Raw genomic sequence first — 928 nt, forward strand, 5'->3', positions numbered from 1 at the left:
TATCCAGAATCGCAAAAGAATTTCTGTATCCTTTTAATGGCTAATGCAAAGGACTGAGGATGTTGGAAATCTGAAAAAACATAGAAAATTCTGGGGAATGTCAACAAGTTTGTCAGAACTACTGGGAGAAAACAGAGTTCTGAAGAAGTTCTGAAACGTTGAATCACCTTTTACCTGCCCAGATCTTGCTCGACCTGCTGAGTATTTTCCTGCAATTTCCGCCTTCGTTTAAGCTGAATATAGATTCCACCTATCGCGGTGTAACACCCAGACCCACTTTGTCCCGACATTTCATCGATTTGAAAGCTGTGGTTTTTGAATTCAAAGATACCAAACAATAAGTCCTGACTGCTAAGCTCCTCAGAGACAGAGACCTGGAAATAAAAACATGGAGTGCCCGTTTGTAGTTGTGGCCGAGTGGTTAAGGCGATGAACTTGAGATCCATTGGGGTGTTCCTCCGCAGGTTTGAATCCTGTCAACTACGGCAGAGTTTGCATGGTATTCTGCTTTTGGAGATTCAGATCACGGCGGGGAGAAACACTTCATCCAGGTCATGAATGGTGCAAATCTCCAGTGCACTCAATGAACTGCACAGATGCACACTCGCATTGCCAAATTTGTTTAGACTCGTTACGGCATAGAGTAAACCCTCCAGCTTATGATGAAACCAGCAACACAGAAAGGATTTATGCCATACAGGATTCTGCAACGATTCAATTGGTCAAGAACTACACAAAGTAAAAATTTAGCAATTCATTTCTAAAGTAAAAGAGAGATTAAGCAACAAACCATGATTGACAATGTACTTCTATTACGCATTTTGACGTTCCATTCGATAACACTATTCAGGTAAAACTCCCAGTTAAGGTTTACAAAACAGCACTTCTTTTCTCAAAACCAGGCAGCTGTAGGTTCTTGTCTTCGCAT

At 41.4% G+C, this 928-nt stretch overlaps 1 non-coding gene across 1 annotated transcript; it reads left to right on the top strand.

Moving 5' to 3' along the window:
- The first annotated feature begins 403 nt into the window (after window positions 1-403).
- On the top strand, window positions 404-485 carry trnas-uga (transfer RNA serine (anticodon UGA)). The gene has a single exon. It is a non-coding gene; the product is annotated as a tRNA-Ser (tRNA).
- Window positions 486-928: the final 443 nt, after the last annotated feature.

This window comes from Hemiscyllium ocellatum, chromosome 9 (assembly GCF_020745735.1).
Source record: "Hemiscyllium ocellatum isolate sHemOce1 chromosome 9, sHemOce1.pat.X.cur, whole genome shotgun sequence".
Taxonomy (NCBI): domain Eukaryota; kingdom Metazoa; phylum Chordata; class Chondrichthyes; order Orectolobiformes; family Hemiscylliidae; genus Hemiscyllium; species Hemiscyllium ocellatum.